This window comes from Schistocerca piceifrons, chromosome 1, assembly GCF_021461385.2.
Source record: "Schistocerca piceifrons isolate TAMUIC-IGC-003096 chromosome 1, iqSchPice1.1, whole genome shotgun sequence".
In the NCBI taxonomy this organism is placed as follows: Eukaryota; Metazoa; Arthropoda; class Insecta; order Orthoptera; family Acrididae; genus Schistocerca; species Schistocerca piceifrons.
Genome location: NC_060138.1, coordinates 1,062,161,629 through 1,062,168,576, shown reverse-complemented (window position 1 = coordinate 1,062,168,576; position 6,948 = coordinate 1,062,161,629). Strand labels below are relative to the sequence as shown.

The 6,948-nt window shown below is 40.8% G+C and overlaps 1 protein-coding gene across 1 annotated transcript in view; it reads left to right on the top strand.

Annotated features, from left to right (window-relative positions):
- Positions 1–540: 540 nt before the first annotated feature.
- The window catches only part of LOC124753135 (small integral membrane protein 14), an 86,506-nt gene continuing 80,098 nt past the window's right edge, over positions 541–6,948 (top strand). Inside the window, exon 1 of the mRNA XM_047249016.1 lies at positions 541–667. The gene's annotated coding sequence lies outside the window, so the exon portion shown is untranslated. The remainder of the gene's footprint in view (positions 668–6,948) is intronic.

Here is a 6,948-nt window from a genome sequence, read left to right as displayed (position 1 = left end):
TTCCTGTTCTGTAGATGTGACTTAAACCACGAACTCGAGGTCGTCTTCTACCACTTTTTTTCCATTCCTCTGCAAAGATTTCGCGTTAGTATTTTGCAAACCTGACTTACTAAGCTGATAGTTTGGTAATTTTCACACACGTCGGATTTGGTTATGGAATATTAATATGGTACCACCGCCCATTGAGGGTGTGCTGTGACAACTGGCCTAAACGTCTAATTTTCAGCGAAAAAGTAAGCAGGTCGACCAGTAACAAAAAGAAGCGCAATTTTTCCTGTAAGTAATTTTGAGGGGAAGTTGGTGCTATGATGAAGTAAACATCTCGCCCAGGCTGACGTAACATTTCTTGCACTGACGCTATGCGCTCTGTATTAGAAACAGTACGAGTTTTGTGAGGGTCAATCCATCAGAAGAATGTTATTGCAGATAGGCTAATGAGTTTTGTTGCAACAATGAGACGGTCGTCAGCGGCGTATGAAACAGCAACACGTCCGTCTCGCTGGAGACGGAGCGTCAGCGACTGGCGAGTGAGGTAACTCCACGTCAGTGTGTGGCGCTGCGACCGTGGCTACGAACGGCCAACTACATAGTGTGGGTGTAGCGAGGCGCCAGGCAGTAGTTACAACGGCGCAGCTGCGCTGGCAACGCCACGCGACGCGGCTCTGCTGTACGTATAAAACCTTGCGTTCAGCTGCTCACCACTGTCAAATACTGTGCACTCAGTTTTATCGTTTCACTATTAACATGAGTAGGCACACTCATCAGCGTACTCATATTCGTAACGTGTAGCCCGCACAACAGAACAGGGATGGGAAAAACCAAACCGGTTAAAAACGATACGGTATTTTATTTCTGAATAACCGTTTTTTTTCAGTATTTGTCTGATCTCGGTTATAACAGGTGCTTTCTTTTATTTTTTTGCTAATAGCCGAGTGAGAAAAATCGGAATATCAATTAGCCTTAGCAGTAGTGCTAAAAGCTTTTCGTTTTTAAATAGACCATTTTTAAAAAGGAGTAACTATGTTCGTAATATTTGCATTGGTTTGAAATTGCGTTATTATAAAAAATGGGAAAAGAGTTCAGTGACGCAACAATGAAGTACAGTGCTTCATTTTCTTTAAAACATTAGCGATTTGTGTGCCACTTCCATGAAATAATAAAAGAGGAAGGAAATAATGGTAAGAGTAATAAATTAAAACTTGACAACAGTTTCTTCAGAGTATACAATAAAAATAGAAAGTAGCTAATTTGTTGTCTGTGTCCACATAAAGTCATAATTTATCTTTATCTGCTTGTAGCCCTTGAAAACAGGTAAATTAACACGAAAAATATAGTTCTTCAATGTTACTTTGCACCCTGTAGCACGTACTACCTGTAATGCCCAAATATTGATAAGATCACCGATTACAGCATGATTTTCCAGCAGAGTTTCAAAAGTTAGAATCAATAGGAGCATACTGGTTATTTTTTGTAGTATTCAACCACTTAACACTTTTCGAAATAGCAGCGAACGGTCGACGGAATAAGTTCTTTTATTTCCCTATTCAATTTAATATTTTGATTCTATGCATCTTGAAACTAAGGCAAAAATTTTTAATCTTTGTTCCATTTCTGTTTATTACAGGAAATAATAAGAATAAAAAACCGACGTCGGTTATTTCAGATACCGGTTATTTTGATCGGTGTTAATAGTCAGGTTAAACTGGTACGCAAGAAAACCGATATAACTGAAAAGCCGGTTGTTTCAATGATAACCGCTATCCCTACTATAGAATAGCGTGTAGGGAACGACACTGAACTCTGCGTCAGTACCTGGTATGTGTGGTGTGATCAAAAAGTAACGGGATTTTTTGTTTTTCTTAAATATTCTTTACTGATTCAGCAACATCAACTTTGTCCCCTTCAAAGTAATCCCTCTCAGATATAATACTCCTGTACCAGCATTTTTTCCAATCTTGCAAGCGCTTCTGAAACTCACTTTCCGTTATGGTGCCCAGCTGCATCACCGATTCCGTTTTTATCCCATTAATGGTGGCAAAACGACGTCCTTTCGTGGTTCTCTTCAGTCTCAGGAACAGGAAGAAGTCGCAGCAGGCCATGTCCGGCGAATACAGTGGCTGAGGTGACATAACAGTTTTGTTGTTTGCCAAAAAATCACGAACGAGCATTGAGATGTGAGTGGGGACACTAACGTTATGCACTTTCCACGGGTGGTTTTGCCACAATTCTGGTAGTTTTCTTCGGATTGTTTCACGCAAACGGTACATAACTTCTAGGTTGTATTCCTTACTGACCGTACGACCATTAAGGCAGGAACTCATGACGCACTATTTAATTGTAATCGAAGAAAACAGTGAGAAGAACCTTCGCATGTGATCGAACTTATCGAATTTTTTTCGGTCTTGGCTCTTCACACAGTTTCCATTGCGACGACTTGGCCGTGGTTTCGACGTCATAGCCTTTAATCCATGTTTCTTCACCTGTTATGGCCTTCTTTAGAAGTTCTGGATCGTTTTCTACTTCATTCAGCAATTCCTGAGAGACGTCAACGTGGTATAGTTTTTGGTCGAAACTCAGCAATTTCGGAACAAACTTTGTTGGTACACGTCTTATGCCGAAAACATCCGAAAAATTGCTTGGCATGAGCCAAAGGATAAGCCGTCATCATCACCAAACTCTCTGAAGTTGGTTCGGCAATTTTCCAGAACCATTTTCTTTACTTCTTCCAAATTGTCGTTAGTAATTGTTGCGCCAGGGCGTCCAAGGTGGTAGTCGTCTTCAACGTCTTCTCAACCTCGTTTGAAACTTTTATACCACTCGTAAACTGTTGTCTTACTCAAAGTAAATTCGCCAAAATCTACAGTCAACATTTGGAATGCGGTGCTGTACTTTATTACACTTTTCAAGCAAAATTTAATGCAAATTCTTGGAGCAATCTCTTTCGAAAGTAAACATCCGCCGAGCACTCGAAAACATATAGAAACTTTGCGACTGTCAACAATAAACTAAATATTCAAAACAACTGAAAACGCGAACATAGATCAGGAACATGTGTACCAACAAGATGAAAAGAAATCGAAAATCGGATTTATAAAGCCTACAAAATTAAAAATTTCCCGTTACCTTTATCATACCTCGTCTGTAGCCAGATATGCCAGTGACCGAGCTTAGTGCGGCATCAGCGAAGTATAAGAGCGTATACGGGATGAGTCCGAAACCTACGACAAACTATCGAAGTTTCACCCGAGAACGTACGTTTCTAGAAGAGGCAACCCATTATATTGCTTACTCCTGCGCATATCTCACGGGAAGAACAGGAGGCTAAAATTAGAGAGATTCAAGATCACACGGCTGTTTACCAGCAGTCGTTATTCCCGAGCACAGGACAGGGGTACGCAGAATACCCTCCACCACACTTCATAAGGTAGCTTGCAAAATATACAGGTTCTTCCACCAGGAATGGTCAGTTTTCAGAAATACAACAGAAAGAATATAGTAAACATCGGCTCTAAAATGAAATCTTAAGAACTATGAGCACGTTTTCATGTTCGATGCTGCGGAACAAGTTTACCCTACAGCAAGTTCTCCGCTTCCATGTTTTGAGAGGTTATGGTATGGACCAAAACAAGAAAAAATATTCTGTAAATGGAGGCTTTAAAGTGTTTACCTTGAAGAGAAGAGATTCGTTTTACAGAATCGAAGATGAAGGAGCCCTCTTAGCTCTTTAGGCATGCGTTTTGAAGCCCATGTTTACTGAACTTTTTCCTTTGAAATGATCGTTCCTGTCATATTCCTGAATATTGATTATTCCTTCCGAGACAAATGGTTCAAATGGCTCTAAGCACTATGGGACAAAACATTTGATGTCATCAGTCCCCTAGACTTAGAACTACTTAAACCTAACTAACCTAAGGACATCACACATATCCACGCCCGAGGCAGGATTAGAAACTGCGACCGTAGCAGCAGCGCGGTTCCGGACTGAAGCGCCTAGAACCGCTCGGTCACAACGGCCGGCTCCTTCCGGGACACCCTGTAGATGTAGACATGTATGACTTACCGTAAGTGGCCCATTAAGAGCAACCATTCGGTTGGTTATCCCAATTTCCGTTGTGGTTGTATTTAACGCTGGCACGCACTTTGCTCTCGATGCTGGTAACAACCATTGATGTAGAGGTTGGGCAAAATTGGGCTGCTTGTGGTGGTCCGTCCCCATGACCATTTCGATCATCGGATGTGCCAGCGATCGACTTCTTCTGAAAAGCCAAGCATCCGAAACTTCAGTTGATATTCACATGGAGCTGGTTTTCAGGATTGTCATACGCAGTCTCTTGGCAAACATGGGGATGGTTCCCATGAAATTACCATTTCCGAACTTGTGCTCCGTCTACAATGACTTCATTGTCAATGCGGTCATTAAGTCTTGAGCTTCCTTCATTCACATAATAAGAAACGTTGTAACTAGGTTAAAAGAAAAGTAGTTGAATTTGCTGGACTAATCTGCTCATAGCGCTATCGCGACGCCTCTGCACCTGTATCTCCATGATTACTCCACAATTCACAATTAAGTGTCAGGCAGAGGGTTCATCGAACCACCTTTAAGCGACTTCTCTGCCGTTCACAGCGCGCGGGAGAAACGAACACTTAATTCTTTGTGTGCCAATCTCCGATTTCTCATAATTTATTACGATGATCATATCTCCCTACGCAGGTTGGCGTCAACAAAATATTTTCACACTCTAAGGAGAAAGCTGATGATTGAAATTTCATGAGAAGGTCCTGCCGCAGTGGGAACCCCTGTGCTTTAATGACTGCCACCCCAGTTCCTGTGTCGTATCCATGAATCTCTCTTCCTTATTTCGCGATAATACAAAACGAGCTGCCCTTCTTTGAATTTTTTTGATGCAGATCGCACACCGCACAGTAATGCTCCAGAAGAGGGAAGACAAGTGTATTGTAAGCTGTCTCTTCAGCGGAAATATGACCAACGACTTACTGTTTATCTTCACATTGCAGACACTTCCTAAACAGCTATCCATGTCGTGGTTGCCCATACCAGCAACACTCTAGTCCCACATGAACATAAACGCGACATCTGCAGCATAGCCGTGAATGCTTACTTTATATCTCCGGATCTTGAACAAATAATAAGCAAGACGACAAGAAAGTTTTGATCTGGGAAATGTTTTCTGCACGTCGATGGAAAGGTCGTGTATTTTTTTTAGTTTTCTTTAGCTTTGACACTTTTTTCTTGAATTTTGATCCTCAGGGCTTCAGCTCTTCTTCTTTAAGGACCTCTTTCTTCTCATCCTCAGTACTCGTCGGATTGGTAAGTACAATGTGGAGTCTATCACAAGTCTTGCAAGTATCTGACTTTGGTATTTGAAATCCAATATTATATAACCGACAAAACGTCGTTCTGTATTTGGCTTCACTGACATGTTGACCTTTTTTGTTTGCAGTGCTTTAGATAGTAATCACGACATAAAGCTGTCTTATTCAAGATAATATTATAATACACTTTATGCGGGCTTTGCATTTGGCTGTAACATCTCCCGTATGTAGACATGTTTTTGATAGGTTTCTGGATAGCCTTGACCCTTGATCATTTTTTGGAAAGCATTGCGATTTAAGTTGTTTTAATAAGTTGTTCAAACGTATTATGGGGAAGAACACGGACCGCCAGAAAAGACGGTCTGTACACACGTTGCAATTGCCCTTCTAAATTAAAGTGATAGAACTTTGTGAACATGAAGATTGTGGCAAGGCATAGCCATACCTCCTTTTCATAGGATGTGTTTTTTTAAGACCGCATAAACACGAATTTTATTGGTCTGCCAGATGCCAGAAGCCAATAAATTTTCGTTCTTAACATATGACAGTATTTCTGCTCGCTACAATGAACAAGTACACAGTTCCCCAACAGGGTGACGAGGAACTGTTTCCCCTTTTAGTTTTCGTAAGATCTGCTTTCAGTTCTTCTTTATTTGTTTCCTGTCTTTTTTAAAAATACTTCCTTTTCTTTTTCAGGACTGTTGTGGTCTATCTCGTGCAGGATGTGGTCACCTGCTTCCTGCTTATCTTTCAGTGGACGTAGGCTTTACTCCCTCTTAAAAATAAGTACACACAGGCGCCTGTAGAGAAATAAAACTGGGTTCATTGTTTGAGCCAAAACAACGCTAACGCTCGAAGTTATTTATTATACTTTTCTGTCGTTAAAGTTAAAACGAATTAGTGAGTAACAACCTTACAGGAATTTACTGATAAATATCATATTGTATCTAACACTTCTAACATTAGACAATTTCCCAAAATTTTCACAAACGGTGTGTCTAAATCTTTTGGGATTAGACTGGTAGCAATATAATGCTGAGGCATACTAATGGTATCTTAAACATCTGGTATATTTCCTGGTATGTAACCAGTACCTGCACCCCTGTAACCAGTATATGGATCGCTGTCATCATTAACATCCTCACCAAACATACACCTATTTACTCGATTAGAATATTTCGGCGTTACTGCCACGTTGAGCGGCGACGCTGTTCTCATCCAAAAGCAACAACGTAAATAATGAACTGCACAACAATGTATATAACCAAAAAACAATTTCCAGCAGTTCGAATAGAAACGCCTGATGCCAGCATGTAGTGCAGTTGAAAGCAAAATAGATGGCGTGATTAGACAAATTCCCACGGAACTGAGGTTCAGCGACTTCTTCCGCCGACCCCTTCAAATTCACTACTGGTCTTCCTTCTGACGTAACATATACCAGTGTTAATATACGTCCATGTTCTTGTTTTTACCGTAGGAGAAATTGATGAGAAGTAGCAAGTATTGGGACAACCTTCCACCAATAGAGAACGAGAACGTTTTTGTCTCGAGAAACCACAATAACAATGCACATATACATTGTTTCAGGAAAATACACACTGTTCAGTTCTGTAA